Below are 21,580 nucleotides of genomic sequence, written 5' to 3' on the forward strand. Positions count from 1 at the left end.
ACATGTGGCAAATGATGATATCATTTGTCAAAATTGCTTAGTTGGAGTTCAATTGATGAGGTGGATTCTTCAATGGTGAGTTGTCAATTTTATTTTGGTATGCATTTAAGTTATTTCATATTTAGCATTTATACACTCATTTAAACAATTACCACGTGTATATATATTATTTCCAAAGTTAATACTTTATAAATTCGAAATAATAAAATCTTATTTACATTTTCAGTATTTCAAAATATATTTATTAAAAAAATTCATGATACTCAATTTTTTTATAAATATTTAAATAATTTTCAGGAAAAACAGTTTTTTAATATTCAAATATTACAATACAGGAATACAATTTTTTTTTTTTGAATTTTCAATATTTTGAAATGTTCGAATATCCATTCCATTAAAAATAATCATAATTTTTTTTAATTGTGTTATGTAATAAATATACAATATTTTTTGTATATAACTTCTATTATACCGTATTTCAAATAAAAAATAATTATACTATTTAATAAATATACAATATTTTGAAATTTTAAATTTTTAACAATTTCTATTATACCATATTTCAAATTATAAATACGATATATTATGAATACATTATATTTCAAATTATAAATAAGGTGTGCAGAAAATAATTGTCAAAGATTGTATCAAATTATGCCCAATTTCTAATCTTTGTCTAATCATTGTCGAATCATTTATTACATATTTATGAAGGAATGACTAATTTATGTAAAATATCTAATCACCAATAAAAAAGATTCTTCAATATTGCAAGATTGTTGCATATCATCTTTGATTGATTTAGTATTCAAAATTCAATGGTAAAAAAATTAATTGAATTTATTGATTTTTAAATACGGTATAATAGAAATAGCAAGTAGTACAATTAAGTCTTTATATATAATTAATTTCTATTAACTAAATTACAAGATTTTCAATACCGTATTTAACTGAATTACAAAATTAATCATCTTTACATTTATTTTTTTTTATATTACAAGATGTTTTTAGAAGTTATTGTCTTATTTTTTTGGGTTGTTTCCTTTATTTGTTTGATTTGATTTCATTTACTAATATATAAATCTTTTGAATTTTTATTTTTTTCCATAAAATAAAGTTCATGCTCAGTACTATTTAAACCTCTCCACATTGATTTCATATTTATCTACCACCACTCCATTACAAAATGCACAATATTCGTATTATACAGTGTCATATTACATTTTTTTATCCTTTCTTATAGATTTTTATAATTATATATGCATAATTTTATATTCATAATTATTTTTATATATACGTATAAGTATTATTTGTCGTTCTTTTTTTTGGGTTGTTAATTTTAATATACTTTTTAATTTTTTTCATGCAGTTTATTATACAAAGTCGTTCGTACTTTATGGCGACCAAAACAGTTGTTTGCGCTCAGTCCAAACTATGTGTTCTTTGCAACGCGTATTTTGACCCTAATTTCGATCCATGTATGTGCGTCGCATGTAGGGAATCAATCAAAGCTGTTCAACGCTCTAGATCTCGCATTGTATGTGGGATGACTGAAATGGAAGATTTCAAATCTTTCTTTTGTTGTTGTTTATGCGATGATACTTTTATACATGAACGATGTATTCATAGAAATCAGTGTTGGACCAATGGATCCACATGGAAGCGTGATTCATGTGATTGGTTATTTAATATGTGTATGTACCAACCCTTTGCAATACAAGAGAATCTCAATATTGATGATGCTAAAGGGATGGACAATGGCTCGATATGTTATTTTACAAAAATAATTACGCGTTATCATCTACACTAAAGTTGAATTCCACACCTAACTGTTGACATTTATTAATTTCAAATGATGACGTGTCCTTAATTTCATCCCATGTATCCATTTGATTGGTTAAGAAAAATTATCAAAAAACATGTCATCATTTTGTATAATTATACATGTCATAACCATAACTATTAACTTTATATATATATTAATTGTATATATAGTAATTACCAATCAAACTATACGTATCACATTTAACAAATCAACACCAATTTTAATTTCACACGTATCATATATATATATATATATATATATATATATATATATATATATATATATATATATATATATATATATATATATATATATATATATATATATATATATATATAATTTAAAGTGTAATATCCTACATAATTATAAAATCGTTTTTTTACATATATCTTCCTAGAATAAAATCTACAATATTTCTTCTCAATAAAAAATATTATATATTTTTATTGCATTTAATGTTTTTTTATATTATTACCATATGTGATTGATTGTTTCTTTTTTCATTGTTCATGTACAAGTAAGTATAAACACCCCACCGATTCACTTTATTTCAGCATCATTTTTCGTTCGATAAGAAACGTATGGTAATGTGCGTTTTGTTTTGATAAAATCGGCTCCTTTTTGAAAGTATGTTCTCTTAATTTTTTTCATAGTGTTATTTAGTTCTTTCATTTTTTATTGAGAATTTTTATTTCATTTTTATTTTTATAATATTGTATTACCTCTGAAATTTCGTAATTATAATTTCAATATATTATATGCTCAAATTTGGTATTTATACTTTTAATTATTTTATGAAATAACCATATAGGTTCGTATAAATACGTGAATGAATCATCTTTATCTCATGATTTTGAACAATATGTTTTATTTTGTTTTTCTTACTAATTAATAGTTATATTTTATTATATTTTTCAGATGAATATCCTCGCAAAAGCTACGTTCGATGGGTTTAGGAAAGACATGTGCCTCTCTTATACTTTTAATATATTGAATTGTGCCGATTGACAGACAATGGCGTGCATAACAAATAATTGGTATTTGAAAATTATAAGGGATTGTCATACTCGATTTTGAATGGATAAGCAAATGTTTTGCCGTTACAAGGTCGTTTGACACTGCTTAATTCGTTTACTAGACGGCCGACAAATTTCTATCGAAGTTAAAGACCTTAGTTCAAATATTGAGATGTCGTTGATTTTCATTTTATTGTTTATGTTCTTTATGTAAGTATTGAATCTTGAAACTTATTTAATTGAAAAATATTATCTATGTTTGTTTATTTAAATTTTTTTACAATAAAAAATCGCTTTTCACATATGTTACTTTGTTAAATAATGGAAATAAAGTTTACCAATAGATGCACGGATTGTTAAGATTTTTTTATATGTTAGAGGATTTATTTAATTACCGTTTAATAATATTATTTATCGTTAAAGCTGGATTAGTATTAAGTATAATATTTAGTATGTAGTATAATACTTTTTGGGTTTTAATTCAGAACGGACCCTCTGTTGAGGGGTAGAAAATGGAAGAAAATGGATCCCATTCACAAAAAGACACGTGTACATGTTTAATGAAAATTAAATATTTTTTTACCATATTATTTTCTTTATTTTGCTTTTTGTCATCTATTTTTCTTTTTCCTTCAAATGTAGTTATATCGATTTTTTTTCCTTTCAATTACTTCATGCTATGGAATCACCTCAATGTGAATTAGTTTGTAATCTATATTATATATAAAACTAAGATACACAATTAAAGTTTTCTAATTGAGGAGATTGAGTCCATAATATTTTATAAATTTCAAAATAACCCCACTTACCATATTCACCCATATTACTAATGAATTTATTTCACATTATTGGTTTTTAATTTTTTATCTCTCCTACATGTCAAAATGGTGTCTTTTTATTGGTTATTGATTTTCCTTTTTAATCCATTACTTCATATTAAAAAACGTAAATATATAAATGGACATTCCACTTAATTTGGGTTAATTAAATTTTATGCACACTATTATATTAATTGGCAAAAAAACCCAATTTTCAAATTTCATCTATCATACATGGCAAAATAGTGTCCTTTTATTGGTTAATGAGTTTTTTTTATTATAATATTTTCATTAAAAAAATCGTGGGACTGAAATGCAATTATGTTCCACCACATATATCACATATTATTATCAATTTCAAAATAACCCAACTTACCATATTCACCCATATTACTAATGAATTAATTTCACAATAATGATTTTTAAATTTTATCTCTCCTACATGTCAAAATGGTGTCTTTTTATTGGTTATTGATTTTTCTTTTTAATCCATTGCTTCATATTAAAAAACGTAAATATATAAATGGACATTCCACTTAATTTGGGTTAATTAAATTTTCTGCACAATATTATATTAATTGCCAAAAAAACCCAATTTTCAAATTTCATCTATCCTACATGGCAAAATAGTGTTTTTTTATTGGTTAATGAGTTTTTTTTTATTATAATATTTTCATTAAAAAAATCGTGGGACTGAAATGCAATTATGTTCCACCACATATATCACATATTATTATAAATTTCAAAATAACCCAACTTACCATAGTCACCCATAGTATTAATGAATTAATTTCACAATAATGATTTTTAAATTTTATCTCTCCTACATGTCAAAATGGTGTCTTTTTATTGGTTATTGATTTTCCTTTTTAATCCATTGCTTCATAATAAAAAACGTAAATATATAAATGGACATTCCACTTAATTTGGGTTAATTAAATTTTATGCACAATATTATATTAATTGCCAAAAAACCCAATTTTCAAATTTCATCTATCCTACGTGGAAAAATAGTGTCTTTTTATTGGTTAATGAGTTTTTTTTATTATAATATTTTCATTAAAAAAATCGTGGGACTGAAATGCAATTATGTTCCACCACATATATCACATATTATTATAAATTTCAAAATAACCCAACTTACCATAGTCACCCATAGTATTAATGAATTAATTTCACAATAATGATTTTTAAATTTTATTTCTCCTACATGTTTATTTTTAAAGTAGTATAGATAAAATAGGTAATTACATCAATTTATATTAATTACTTTTTTTGTTACCTTTTTTATATTCCCTAACTCTACTATAAATTAACATTCAACATGATGTACATTCTTCAACTTTTCCACATACTTTTTTTTTTTCTGTTTCGGAGATATGGAGAGAATTCTTGAAAAAGAATTGCATTGGTATCACCTACATGCAATGGTATATTCATAATAGTCTCTTTTTTAGTGTAACAATGAATTATTGCTTTATTTTGTATCTGATTTCTTCATTCAATTTTATATGTAGCCTTTAAAGAATGCTTTTGTTGAGGCTTCTCGGTTGACCGGATTGTCTACTATCAATATTCGATACGAGGAGGGAAATCATTTTCAAGTTGCGGTATCTTCGCGCCAAAAACATGGAAAAATGTATGTGTTGTTGACTAAGGGTTGGACAGAGTTTTATTACGCACATAACATGGTTTGCGGCAACACGTATTCTTTTTTTTTAACCAATGGGATGATGTACTTGAGGTGTGGCACGGCCCAGCCTTTTTTTAGTGTTTTATTTATCATGTTGAAAGAGCATTGTATACCATTAACATAATTGTGTGCATCCACACGAAAACGAATACCCATAAGATAATTAAATAAATATGTAGAAACGATAAAACAATTATAATATATTACAAAAATAGTCACAATATATATCACGTATTTTTAAATAAAAGAATCCGTTAAATCAATAGAATCAATATACATATTTAAACAATAGATTCCGTTATTTTTATAAGCAATTTTAAATGTTCAAAAAGCATAACCATTATATTTAATAGTTTTTGAACATTTAAAATTGCGTATAAAAATACATACATATATATTTTTGTAATATATATAAATATATATATATATATACTCTCCTATATAGATATAGATATAGATATATAAAATCAATAAAATATGTATACTTATTTTAACAATAAAATCCGTGTATAATATATTTAATTTTTATGGATATATTCAAATAATATAGATTTTATTTCCTTTATACTAATTAATATCGATTTAATCTTTCATATTTATGTAGGTTATCTATAATTTATATAAATTACGCATATAAATATGTTCATAATCGCAAATTATGTAGCTTATTTATAAGAAATTGCTTATGGATAGTTCATTACATGTAATATGGATAGTTATTAACTATAATATACTCTAATTATAGAATTATTAATTAATTATATTCCATTTACTATTATGATTTACGAAATAATAGAATCCGTATACACAATATATATATATATATATATATATATATATATATATATATATATATATATATATATATATATATATATATATATATCCATCCGTAACAATAGAAACATGCTTTTTTTATAAAGATGTAATCTTTTATATTTATGTAGGTGATCTAAATTTAATATAGATTAGACATATAAATATATGCCTAATCCTAATTTATGCATTTTATTTATAGAAAATTGCTTAATTTTAGTTAATCTATATTATATATAAAACTAAAATACACAATAAAATTTATCTATTTGAGGAGATTGAGTCCACATTTTATTATTAATTTCAAAATAACCCCACTTACCATAATTACCATCTTATTATGTAATTGATTTCACATAATTAATTTTTAAATTTTATCTCTCCTACATGTCAAAATAGTGTCTTTTTATTGGTTATTTAGTTTCCTTTTTTAATCCATTTTTTCATAATAAATACGTTAATTCTTTTTTTGGGTTAAATTTTATACACAATATTATATTAATTGCAAAAAAAACCCAATTATCATAATCATCTATATTATTAATTAATTAATTTTACATTATTGATTTTAAAATTTTATCTCTCCTACATGTCAAAATAATGTCTTTTTATTGGTTCATGAGTTTTTTTTTATAAACAATATTTTGATTTAAAAAACGTAGGACTTAATTCCAATTTTTATAATTTCACAATTGAGTAAATTTTATGCACAATATTATATTAATTGGAAAAATAACCCACTTACAAGAATCACCCATATTGTTAATGAAATAGTTCCACATTTTTTGTTTCAAATTTTATCTCTCCTACATGTCAAAATAGTGTATTTTTATTGGTTAATGAGTTTCATTTTTTATAAACAATAAATATATCTATATAATATATAAATTGAAACCCTCATAGCTTAAGAAATCGACATGTGGCATATCTATGTGGCATCCACCTCATATCTCATGTGGCATTTTTTGTTCCATTATAATCACAATATTAATATACACACATTAATTAATTATTTAATGCAATTACCGATAATAGATGCATATTAATTAAAACTCACCAACTTAATATAATATATTATTATTTTGTGTATTAATTTGATTTATATCTTTTCCATATTTCATAATATCTTATACAAGAGTGTCAATTAATATCAATTACAATATATATAATTTCTATAATTATAGAAACAATGTTAATTTATTTCTAGATATCATTAGTTATATATATATATATATATATATATATATATATATATATATATATATATATATATATATATATATATATATATATATATATATATATATATATATATATATATATATATATATATATATATATATATATGTGTGTGTGTTTGTGTGTGTGTGTGTGTGTGTGTGATTTAGCAAAATTGAAGCATATCATTAATTATATTGGTTTTGGGTTTTCCTTATTTAAACATGTACTTTAATTTATTTTAAAATTCAAATTCAAAAATTCAGTCTTGAAAATCTTTGTTTTAATGTTAATTAATTATTTCCGTTTTTTACATATTATTTACGTTTTTATCGCATAAATAGAACTATAAAATCTCATACCACAAAATTCATCACCACAAAAAAAAATCCAGTTAGAGAGAGAGAGAGAGAGAGAGAGAGAGAGAGAGAGAGAGGAGGGAGTATTTTTTTATTCTTGGTTTCTCTTTTTAGTTTTTCTGTTTTTTTCTTCTGATAATTATATTGAAATTCATAATTCGGTGTACATTTTTTTTCTCGACAAAATATATCATTATGATTTATTTGTTTCGATGCACATGATAATTATTTGCTCCAAATTAACTTTGCATTATATTATTTGTTATTTTTACATAATTAATATATATCTCTAACATTTTTTTAATGATCTGTAGATATGGACGTTGTTAAGTCATGTATTTTACGCGACTGATATCGAATATGGAAAAGTTCTATGAATTTGCAAAAAGTGAGACTACATCTTGAAAGTTCAAAAATCAAAGGTTATATTCATATTTTGTTTTGTTATATTTTCTATAACTAATGTGTAATTAATAATATGTTGTTAATTGATCAATTTCCGTGTAGAACATATCCAAGCAATTTGGAGATGTTGCTGGATACATTGGCAAAAAAAAAAAAGATTTCTTTGAGATTTATTCGTGGAAGAATCACACAATTTTTGTTTATCCCAACAAAAACGTCATTGAAGTGCACTGTGCAAGTCGAGAAGAAGATTTACTCCTTAAATATTTCTTTTTTGTTTCATTGAAATTTTTGTTAGAATTTTCTTTTGATGAAATTTGTTTAATGTTGGGAGTTTAATAGTTTTAGGACATTCTAATTTATAATTTATTTTATGTTTTAATCATGCTCTTGATTATTATAATTAAATTGATAATTTTTGTCTATTGTTTTATGAAATATGTCGTGCTCAAATTTAAAGCTGAAGAAAATTATATATATATATATATATATATATATATATATATATATATATATATATATATATATATATATATATATATATATATATATGTATATATATATTTGTATATATGTATATATATATGTATATGTATATATATATATATATATATATATATATATATATATATATATATATATATATATATATATATACGTACATTAAAAAATAGTAGTATATTTCTACGTTACAAAATTTTGTAAAATGAGATTCTTTTAAAATCAATACATACTATTTTTTAAGAATTTATTTTTAACTCACACACACACTAAATTAAAAAACAAACTTCATACATATTTATTGCTAAAAAGTTTAATATAAAATTTGGGAAATATATTAGTCAACATTCATAGAAATGAGATTGATTTAAAATCATTACATAATAAATTCTTTTCCGGTAGATAAATATTATATTTTTCAATGCCATATTGCCCTTTTTTTTGTTTTTTCTTTATAATAATTTGACTTTTTGCTGTTATAATATAGATATTAACAAGATATAGTAATTAGTAATTTCCAATATTTTCGCTATTTTATAACTGTTTTTATATCGCATGTTTGCTATTATATAATAATGTGACTTATTTTTTATATAATACAATAATTATACTATTCACTATTTGCCATTGAATGTATAAAATGTGTATCACTATTTATAATGATGCAAACTAGAATAATGACATACTTCTTGGTCATGAGGTATTTCATGAAAGCTAATAAATTGGTATTAATGCAAATTATCGTTATACTAATATGTTACATAATTCATAGAAATTTTGATAGCAATTGTCATATAACAAATATTTTGTTTACATTATTATGGTAATATTTATATTTATTTGGAATCACAACAAAAAATATGTTTAGTAAAATATAAGTAGCTTTTTTAATCCTTATTTTTTTATCCATTTTTTTAATCCTTATAAAAGTTTGTCAAATTTTAATAGTATTTCGAACGTATATATTCTAATAGCATCACCGGTTTACATATATCTTACTTTGTTAAACAATGGAAATGAATTAAACAAATAAATGTAAACTTTGTTAAGATTTTGTTTTAAATGATTTGTTATGGGTTAAAAGATTGGGTTTTTTGTTTCAATATAGTTGAATAAATTTTTATATTTTGCAATCATATATAACAATTTTTTTAATTGTATATGTTTTTGTAGACATGATCAAGACGGACAACTTATATATTGGCAATCAAATGTTTACTACCCAACAATATGTGTACTTTCGGTTATGTTTACAATTTCGTTTCAATTTTTGTGTACCAATTTCATACCATGTGTCTTCTTTTTAATTTTTTTTTCTTTCTCATTTTAGTTTGTGTACAATCAGTAATACATGCGAAGCAATTTATTTATTATTTTTTTCGATATGAAAAAACCCCATTATTTATTTGTGGCAAATTTATTTATATGCCAAATTCCTTTGTTTTGAATATTTTTCGTTTCGTATTTCATGGTGTTGATTTGGTTGATCAAACAATAATTATTCAAAATATTGTTGTTGGTTTGATAATGATATTGGTATTGGTATTAGTATTGGTATTGGTATTAGTATTAATATTAATATTAGTATTAGTATTAGTATGAGTATTATGAGTATGCGCATGAGTATTAGTATAAGTAAGAGTATGAGTATAAGTATAAGTATTATTATTAGTATGAGTGGGATTAGTATTAAGATTATGATCAAATTAATATTAATATCATGATTAAGATTGGAATTGTGATTAGTATTAATATTAATATTAGTATTATAATTAGGTTAGTATTACCATTAGTATTCCTATTTGTATTTGTATTAGTATTATGATCAGGATTATGAATAGAGTCGTCATTACAATTAGTATTAGGATTAGAATTAATATTAATATGAGTTATAATATTAGTAATGGTATGAGCAATAGTACTACTGTAATGGTAATAATATTAGTATAAGTATTACTATTAAGTATTAGAATTATTATCAATATTAAGATTAATATTAGTATCAGTATCAGTATTAGTATTAAATACTTTTAGTATTAATATTAGTATTATATTGATATTAGTATAAATAATAGTATAATTAGTATTAATATTAGTATTTTTAGTATTAGTACAAATATTTGTGTTAGTGTTAGTGCTACTGTTAGTGTTACGTGTTAGTGTTAGTGTTAGTGTTAGTATTGGTAGTAGTAGTCTAATTAATATTTGTATATGATTAGAATTAAGTTTAATATTATACTTAACACTAGCATTAGGATTAGGATTACGGTTTTGATAATAATAAGGATTTGCATTAGGATTAGGATTATGATTAACATTAGTATTATCATTAGCATTAGTATATTACGATTAATATGAAAATTAGGATTAGTAGTAGGATTACGATTAATATTAGAATACTAACATAAATATATTATGATTAACATTAGTATATTATGATTAACATTAGCATTAGCATATTACGATTAATATGAAAATTAGGATTAGTAGTAGGATTACGATTAATATTAGAATACTAACATAAATATATTATGATTAACATTAGCATATTAGGATAATCATTAGTATATTAGGATTAATACGGGAATTAGGATTAGTATTAGTAATAGAATTATAATTAGGATTAAAATTAGAATTCATATTAGTATTAGTATTCCTATTTGGATTAAGATTAGTATTAGGATTAAGATTATGATGAGTATTAGAATTAGAATTAGCATCAACATTAGGATTACGATTAGGATTAATATTAGCATTAGTATTTGGATTATGATTAGAATTAGAATTAACATTAAAATTAGGATTAGTATTAGAATTAATATTAGTATAGCATTAACATTATCATTAGCATTAGCATATTTAGATTAGCATCAACATTAGGATTATGCTTATGATTAGCATAAGCATTAGCAGTAGAATTGGAATTACGATCAACATTAGTATATTAGCGACTTAATTCCACTTTGCACCCTTGAAATTGAGCCTTTTGGCACTTTGCACCCTTGAAAAACAATAATAGCACTTTGCACTCTCAAAACACAATAAATTATTCACAATACACCCTGAACTGAATAATGAAGGAAATTTTTTTATTGTTTTTTTTTATCAGGGATGCAAAATAATACATAAATTATTATTTTCTTCAACCTCCAACCTAATTTCGAGCGCAAAAAGTGCAGGAAAAAAACACCTGATTATTGGAAAAAACTATATTTTCTTACAAAATAAACTAAAATAAAGTTTTATCACTAAATTATTCGATTGATGGATTTTTTTATTGTAAATGGTGGAAATATGAAGTAAAAATATTTGGAAAAAAAATATGATTTTCAGATAACTTGATAACGAAATAGATGAAGGATTTTTTTTTTTTGTAAAATATTTTATTGGGATAAAAAATATAATTTTTAAATAAGTTGATGAGATGTATTTTTATTTATGCACTTTATAGTTTCAAAATGATTGATGAATAAAAAAAATTATTTGACATTTGTCATCCTAAAAACTACGACTAAAAATATGAAATTACATTTATTAGCTTTAAACATTCATTTGGGATGCATTATGCATGATTTATTATGTTTCGAGGGTGCAAAGTACTATTAATTTATTTTGAGGGTGCAAAGTGCCAAAATGGCATATTTCAAGGGTGCAAAGTGGGATTAAGCCGCATATTAGCATTAGCATATTAGAATTAAAATTAGCATTATCATATAAGTATTAATATTAGTATTAGTATTAGTGTTAGCATTAGGTACATTAGGATTTTATTATTAGTATGAATATTAGTATTATGATTAGCATTATGACTAGAATTAGTAGAATTAGTATTAATATTAGCATTATAATTAGAATTAGGATTCGGATTAGGATTAGCATTAACATTATCATAATATAATTAGTATTAAGATTAGCGTTAACATTAGCATATGTGTATTTTTAGGATAAAAACTATGATTAGTATTATTATTATGAATAAAATTAGCATTAAAATTAAGATTAGCATTATGATTAGGACTATAATTATGATTAGGATTAAGATTATGATTATAATTATGATTAGAATTAATATTAGGATTGTAATTTTGGTTATGATTAGCATTAGCATTAGTGTTAGGGTTAGAATTACCATTAGCATTAGAAATAGAAGTAGAATTAGCATTAATATATTAGCATTAACGTATTAGGATTAATGTTAATAATAGCATATTAGGATTGACATTAGTATTAACGTATTTGGATTAGGATTAGCATTAACACTAGCATTAGGATTATTATTAAGATTATAATTGATATTGACAATGGTATTAGCATTAACATTAGCATATTAGGATTATCAGTACATTAGTATTACTAATAGTAATAGTATTATTATCAGATTAGTATTAATATTTGTAAAGGTAAAGGTAATAGTAATGGTAATGGTAATGATATTGGTTTTGGTATTGCTATTTTTTTTGCTATTGGTTTTAGTATTAGTACATTAGTATTGGCATTAGTACATTAATATTAGAATTAACGTATTAACATTAGTAGTAGTATTAATATTAGTATTAGTATTAATATTAATATTAGTGTTACTATTAGTATTAGTATTAGTATTAGTATGAGGAATATGATTAAGATTAATACTAATAAAACAATTGGTATTGGTATTTGTATTGGTATTAGTATTGGTTTTGGTATTGATATTTGTATTGATATTGGTTTTAGTATCAGTACATTAGTATTGGCATTAGTACATTAATATTAGCATTAAAGTATTAGTATTAGTAGTAGCATTAGTATTAATATTAGTATTAGTATTAGTATTAGTATTAATATTAGTATAAGTATTTGTAATAGTATTAGTATTAGTATTAGTATTAATATTAATATTAATATTAATATTAATATTAATATTAGTATGATGATTATGACTCAGACTTATACTAATAAAATAATTTTGAAATTGAAATTTTTGATAACATGCTTATCCGTGATTCTGCAGATCCATTTTTTGATCTTATAGAGTTTGTTTACCTGGATATGGTGAGCAACCTGTTCAATCCTGAGTACTTTGAGGCCATAACAATTATTGCATCGGCTAATGAAAGTGTCTGTTTTGTGAATGATCATTTTTTGTCACTCATAACTGGAGAAGAGAAGGTTTATTTGAATTCCGATAGTGTGTACAATGAGGAGTTAATATCATAGATCCGAGTTCCTCAACACCATATCGTGCTCCAGAAATCCACCTAGATTGCATTGAAAAGATGTATTCCCGTTTTGCTCATAAAAAATATTGATCAGGCTAGAGGATCGTGCAGTGGAACTAGGCTTCAGGTAATTAATATGGGAAAACACGTTCTCAAATGCATGACACTACCCAATAAACATGTTGACCATATAGTGTACGTTCATTGCTCAAATAACATTGGTACCATCCAACTCTACATCGCCTATTAAATTTTAGCAATGTCAGTCTTCGACAATGGTTTCCTTTGCAATAACAATCAATAAAAGTTAAAGACAAACTCTTTCCCATGTAGTACTGCACTTGCTCAGACATGTTTTCAGTCATGGACAACTCTATGTCGCACTCTCGAGAGTTAATAGTTGAAGTGGCATAAGGATTTTGATCACGTCGGAATCTAGCGATACAACCAACTACAAATAATGTGGTACAAGGATGTTTTTCGGCATATATGAAGGTAACTATATAAAAAAATTTTACAATTTTACATAATGACCTTTATTTTGTATAACTTATATGTTTTGGCATTCCTCATTTGTAACTTAATTTGCATTGTACTAGAAACTTGCTACGGGCTCCACTCAATATTTTTATCAAGGTAATTTATTGTAGAATGATTTTATGTCATTAAATATTTATATTTGTATTATTTTCGTAACGTTTTACTTATTTTGTATAATCATTGTACAAAATAGCAGGTCAATTGCATTGTATTGGATTCGTTACATGCGTTTAGGGATATTGTAGCTGAGACACGCTCAAATAAGCTTCAACGAATCAGTGAGCTCCATCCTCTTTACTTGTCTCTACAGTATCCTCTTTTATTTCCTTACAGGGAAGATGATTATCGAGACGATATCTGTTTGAGAGAATATTCGCTTGCTGATAATAGAAAATAGAGGAATGTAAGCATGTGAGAGTTCTTTGCAAATCTAATCCAGAAACGACGTTGATAACATTTGTTACTTTTGCATTTCAAGAAGTTATTTCAGCAGTTCTATGTTGATGGATTTTCGATGGTAGATTCACAAAGGTTGAATTTCATAAGGTTCAATCAAGATCAACTTAGGGTTGACATGTACAAGGGTATCGAAGAAAATATTTTTAAATGAGACACTGAGGGTAAATCAGTTGGACAACGCATTATAATTCCAGGGTCGTTCACCGCAGGTCCAAGGTATATGTTTAACAACTTCGTTGATGCTCTTCAAATATGTAACTGGATTGGATCTCCAACCCTCTTCATTGCCATCACATGCAATCCTCAATGGCCAGAAATACAAAGGGTGTTGAAAGATACAAATCTCAGGCCGGAGGATCGGCCAGACATTCTTTGTCGTGTGTTCAAGATGAAGCTCAATAGTATGATGACGGAAATCAAGAAATGTTGTATATTCAGACGTATTACAGCATGTAAGTATTTAATTAGATCTCAGTTTATAATTATACATTTACTTCATTCATATAAATTAAAGAATTTGCTCATGTGTGAGTTTAACTATTTATTGCTTCCTTAACTAAATTAATGCATATTTTTTTAATACCATATGTTTATATTTTCTATGCAGATGTATGCTTAATTGAATTTCAGAAACGAGGTCTACCGCATGCACATATTTTATTGTGGTTTCATAATAACGATAAGCCCAATAACCTAGAAGAAATTGATAGGATCATATGTGCTGAAAATCCTGATGAAGTAAACGACCGAAAGATGTACCAGTTGGTGGAGAAGTATATGATACATGAACCGTGCGGTCAGACGAATTTGAAATCTCCCTGTATGAAGGATCGAGTTTGCACGAAGCGATTTCCAAAGCCATTTGTGCAGCGCACTGAATCAGATGCAGATGGTTTTACTGTGTACAGGAGAATGGAAGATGGCAGAACAGTTACGAAGAAGAAGACTACTCTTGACAATGGGTTTGTAGTCCCGTACAATCGTATATTGTTGAGTAAATACCGATCTCACATTAATATCGAGTTATGCAACCAGAACAAGTCAATCAAATACATGTTCAAATACGTAAACAAGGGGGTATGGCCGAGTTACGACGGCATTTTATGAAACACGCAATACAGATGGTTGTGCTAAGATTTGTGATGAGATAAAGATGTACTACGACTGCAGATATCTTTCAGCATGTGAGGCAGTGTGGAGGTTTGCGAACTTGGGCTAAAAGAGGATTCTCGAACTTGGGCGCCAAGGAAAAAAAGATTTTCTATTGGTAGGCTTGCGAATGTTCCCCCTGGGAAGGGAAAAGACTAATACCTTAGATTGCTACTTAACATTCAGAGGGGATATACGTGCTACGAGGACATCAGAAAAGTTTTTGACACCCTCTATCCTACGTTCAGGGATGCATGTTATGTGTTGGGTTTATTAAATAACGACAAAGAATACATATATTCAATAATATAATTGAATACTTGGGCACCAAGGGATTATATAAGAAGGTTATTTATAGTTATGCTTCTTTCCAATAGCTTAAGTCGGCCCGAACATGTTTGACAAAGTTGTTGGTTGGATTTGGCTGAGGGTATTGCTTACAAACAACAAAGTCTTCATAATAATCCAGGTATGGCAAATTGTATAACACATTATTCAATTAGATTTTAAATATTACTCATCCTTTTAATATTGTCGTCTCTCACCGAAATAGAAAAAATATTGCAAAGCAATGGTAAAAGCTTGCGAAATTACGCGCCCATGCCAGTTCCAATCGAATTCTCAGCGGATGACACAGTAAACATATTGGTGTTAGATGAACTGGATTACGACTGGTTTGAAATGGGTAGGGAACTTCAACGGTGTCTTGCTTGAATTACAGTCGTGCAAACAAAGATTTATGATGTAGTCATGGATGTTGTATCCAATGACCGTGGTGGAATGTTCTTTCTATATGGCCATGGTGAAATGGGAAAGACGTTTCTATGGTAAACTCTTTTGGCTGCAGTTCGTTCCAAGGGAGAGATTGTAATTAACGTTGCATCGAGTGGTATAGCATCGTTATTGCTCCCCGGTGGAAGAACAACTCATTCTCGATTCGTACTACCCATAAGTGTACACGAGAGTTCCACCTGTAGCATATCACAATAAAGTCCACATGCGGAGTTGTTCATAAGGGCAAAGCTTATTATTATATGGGACGAGGCTCCTATGATGCATATATATTGTTTTGAAGCGCTTGACAAGACAATGAAGTCAATATTACAGGTTGACAAACTCTTTGGTGGTAAGGTGGTTGTTCTTAGAGGAGATTTTAGGCAAATTTTACCAGTTGTGCTCAAAGCATGTAACATGTCTTTTTTTTAACAACTTATTCTTTGGCAGGTGTTTCTTCTCTATATAATTTCCCCTGTGCGATGTTATTTTCAGTCATGTCCCTAGGATGCTCAGTGCAAATTTTATTATCTTTAAGATTTATTTTTGATGATATACTAATATTTAATATTATTCTTATGATGTAACTATGAAGAACATGATGCTTCAATATTGTTGGTCGCGTTTTGTATTAAATTCAATGACCTTAATAATTTATATATGCATAAATTTATTTTTCAGACATGTATTTCCAGTTGAAAATATGCCACCCCGTGCATCGCACGGGTGAATACTAGTGTTGTTAATTTACACATAATATAATTATTTCTAATTTTCTATTATTATAAAGAAAAAATGATTTTAATTTCAAGAAAAACTAAAAGAAACCAAAAAACGAAAAATCTGATATCTATTATAATTAACATTAGTATTAGCATTTAACACTATTAGTATTAGAATTATTGGAATTAGGATTACGATTATGATTAGTGTTGGGAATATGATCATAATTAGGATTAATATTAGAATTATTGTTATGGATAGAATTTGGATAATAACAAGATTACACTTATAATTAACATTAATATTAGGATTAACATTTTCAGATTAGCATTAAAATTAGTATTAGTATTATCATTACTATATTAACATTAGCATTAGCTTATTACTGTATTAGTATTTAGTACTAACATTAGCATATTAATATATTAGTATTGGGAATAATATTAATATTAGTATTAATATCAGTTTTACTATCAGTATCGCTATCTCTATCACTATCACTATCACTATCACTATCAATATTAATATCAGTTTTAGTATGAGTATCAGTATCAATATCAGTTTGAGTATGAGTATGAGTTTCAGTATTAGTATCAGCGTGAGTATAAGTGTTATTGTTAGTATCAGTGTCTGTATCCGTATCCATATACGTATCAGTATCAATATCAATATTAGTATTGGCAATGATATTAATATTAGTATTAGTATTAGTATTAATATAATTAGTATTAGTATTAGTATTAGTATTAGTATTAGTATTAGTATTAGTATTAGTATTACTATTAGTATTAGTATTAGTATAGTAGTAGTATCAGTATTACTATTAATATAGTAGTAGTACTATTACCAATAATATTAGTATTAGTATTAGTATTAGTATTAGTATTAGTATTAGTATGAATATTAGTATGAGTATCAATATTAATATTAATATTAGTATTAATGTCAGTATTAGTGTCAGTATTAGTGTCAGTAACTATCATTATTAGCATCAATATTTGTTTTAGTATCAGTATTTGTGTCAATATCGGTATCAATATTAGTATTAGTATCAATATTAGTATCTATAGTAGTATTAATATTGATATTAGTATTAGTATTAGTATTAGTATTAGTATCTATGTAAATATGGTTTGCCGCATACGCACATCCTTCTTTAGTTGCATAACGACGATAAGCCAAAATGTTCGGAAGATATAGATCGAATAATTTGTGCCGAAATACCCAATAAGACTTGTGATAGGAAAATGTATAAGTTGGTAAAAAAAATACATGATCCACGGACCATGCGGACATGCAAACATGAATTCTCCTTGCATGAAGGATGGTATTTGCACCAAACGCTTTCCAAAAAGATTTGTGCAACGTACTGATGCCGATGATGAAGGATACCATTCATATAGAAGAAGGGAAGACGGCCGGACAGTAACGAAAAAGAAAAAAATATTGGACAATGGGTACGTCGTTCCTTACAACCGCGCTCTACTATTGAAATACAGAGCTCATATCAATATCGAGCTCTATAACCAAAACAAATCGATAAAGTATCTTTTCAAATATGTCAACAAGGGCAATGATCGAGTTACAACTGCATTTTATCAGTCACGTAATACCAATGACGGTGAAGAAATACGCAATGAGGTAAAGATGTACTTAATTCGACTGTAGGCATATTTTCGACTTATGTTGTTACTTATCTTAATGTTTATTCGTGTATATATTCATTTCTTTCCACAATACGTTTACTTAAACGTGGATATATTTGATTTTCTTATATATTTAAAAAAAAAAAATTCCTGGTACTTATCTGTATGCGATGTCAGTTGGAAGTTGTTTGTGTTTGATATTCATTACAGAGAACCCCGTGATTTGTTTGAGCTTCCACCTACCTGATTGTCAAATGGTTGTGTAACATGAAAATCAATATTTACATAACGTAGTCAATAGACCGTCTGCCAAACAAAGTATGTTCTTAGCATGATTTGAGGCAAACAAGCGGTTTCCGAAAGCCAAAACAATCAAGTATGCGGATTTCCCACAACACTTCGTTTACTATGACGAGTCTATGTCATGCGAGCCACGAAAAAAACGATTTTCAATCGGAAGACTTAGTAATGTTCCCCCAGGGAAAAGAGAAGACTACTATCTGAGGTTGTTGCTTAATATTCAAGTTGGTTGCAGAAGTTATGAAGAACTCAAAAGCGTGAATATGAAGATCTTATGGAGGTCTATCTGGAATAAAGATTTTAATCAAGGGCGAATCCGGTGAGTTGTCCAGTATTACTAGCAACGTCGTGTACAAAGAAGTATTCAAAAGAATATAAATGTACACATTGGCAAACATATATATCAGTTTTCTTTATGTTTAACGTTGTTTTTTCCAATACGCTCACATATATATATCAATATTCTTTATCTACGTAATGTCTTTAACTTATAAATTGAAAATGATGAAAAATAGCATTCAGATTCATTTAACAACGTTGAAAAATAATATTTGTCCTCTTATCGTATATCTGATTGTCGTTTCGTTGTCTCCTTTAACAACATTCAGATTCATGTGCAAGACTGATGCATTGCTTTGATTTCAGTATGGGAGTTACTTGCTACATTTCAACGTGGATGGTTTTTTGCACGTTGTCATTTTATTTTTTATGCAAACTTTTTATTGATTGATTAAGATACAATTTTTTATTGGGTAAATTACACCCACACCCTTGAGGTATACTTAAATAATTTTAAGGTCCCTATGGTATTGATAATTACACTCACCCTCCCGAAACGTAGTTATAAACTCTAAGGGGATAATGCATTGGATACATTATTCCGATAGGGTTTTAATGAACTATTACTTTTAGCTAGTGGTGGAGATAACATAGAGTTATGGGGAGTTATGTGGTGACATGGCTCCCCAAATATGTCTTAAATCACCCATAACTCTTTGTTGTCTCCACCACTTCCTAAAACCAATAGAGCGTTAGAACTCTATCGTAATAACGTATCTAATACATTATCCCATTAGAGTTTATAACTACGTTTCCAAGTCATGTTTATTTCTGGCACGACCACTGGTTTGGCGATGGTCCCCCTTTCGGGCATTATTGATGGTGGTCGGCCAACGTCAGTTCGTGTGGAGTATTATTTGGTTAACGGTCAGTGGGATCGATGTTAGAGTAGGTGACCAACAAGCCAACTTGTGGCTGTGGTCTTTCGTATTTATTATGGTAATAAACGAACCTTTATTCGTATTAATGATAAAACACCTTGGCATTCTATATCTTTGTCCCTTTGTCACAAGCATAGATATAGTCCTTACAGTTATTACAAGTACTAGTAATTGATCGTTAGGATCGTGAGATATTTACTTAAGTATTATAACTGTTAAACGTGTTCCTAGTCGAAGGGTTACGCCACCAATGAGGATATCGGCCTTTCCCATTAGAAGACTAGCACTTAGTGTATGTGTACTGCATCTCATCAGTAAACGGTATTGTGATATCGGCATGCATAAGTGGGTGCTCGTAAGTTGACGAGTTCACTGAACTCCCTCACCCTAGAAATCTCTAAGTGGTTCCCAATAATCGAGTAGAGATATCTATGGTATAGTTGTACACCATTAGTCCTTATGACCTAGACATCACCGTGACTTCACTAGAGGACCAGCTGTATCGTGACCTGTCTCTGAGTTCCACCGAGGACCATCCCAAGGGCCAGTGTTCGTGCAGTCCGAAATCTAGTGGGAGGTCTGTGCATTGTAGTCGGGGATTCGATCGCTAGAATAGTCTTGGATGTCCTGTGTGTTCTGATAGTTTGTAATCATTCTAAGTCTCTGGCCAGAGCTGACTAAGTGATGATTAGAGGATTCGATTCTCTAAGTCATGCACGTGACGATTACAATACTTAGAACGATCGCACCTTCATTGAACAAATAAAGAGGTCTCGATGAACCAATGCCTCTAGTTCAATCGGGACATATGAATCGAAGGGACCGTACTGTACGTTAACTATATCTGAAGGTTCTTGCAGGCACTTCATTTGTATCTAGGGAATCATGACGCGTAGTTGCTAGACGCCAATCTTGATTCG

This window comes from Erythranthe guttata, chromosome 12 (assembly GCF_056151865.1).
Source record: "Erythranthe guttata isolate IM_541 chromosome 12, IM_541, whole genome shotgun sequence".
Classification (NCBI taxonomy): Eukaryota; Viridiplantae; Streptophyta; class Magnoliopsida; order Lamiales; family Phrymaceae; genus Erythranthe; species Erythranthe guttata.